Here is a 576-nt window from a genome sequence, read left to right on the forward strand (position 1 = left end):
TTGAGCTTTGCATAACTGAATTAATCAATTCCAAACGGCCTACATAACAATTCTTATTCTTTGAACCGAGTGGCATAATACCCGGTAGTTTGTGTTTTCTTCTAGACACAACACGTGCGAAAATATTGCATTGTCTTGCGCTAGCTTTCTCATTGGTCACGCCCGCTAACAGATACCAGTGCCTACAAACAATGTTCTCTTGCCTTAAAAAAGCAAACATGTATATTTAAAGCACGAGGTTCCCACCATTGCAAGATCTAGAAAGAGCCTTATTTATATACACAATCTTACCCCACTTCGTGGAGAAACTATTTTTCAACCTTCCAAATAGAGCAATGGGTTCACACATTTTCATTATGACATCATAAAAGTTAAGCATCTTAAATTTCTCTAATCACCAAAACAAATCTTAAAGGTAAGTCTCTCGTGAAAGCATCTTAAGCAGTGAAGGATGGAAGTAAAGTTAAGCATCTTAAATGTCAGGTTCTTGCCAAAAACACTTCTTGTTTTTTTGGTAAAGGCCAAAAACACTTCTTTAAGGCAAGGATGGAAATTAAGTAATTTTTTTTTTTTTTT

The sequence above is a fragment of the Macadamia integrifolia genome, chromosome 6 (assembly GCF_013358625.1).
Source record: "Macadamia integrifolia cultivar HAES 741 chromosome 6, SCU_Mint_v3, whole genome shotgun sequence".
Taxonomy (NCBI): Eukaryota; Viridiplantae; Streptophyta; class Magnoliopsida; order Proteales; family Proteaceae; genus Macadamia; species Macadamia integrifolia.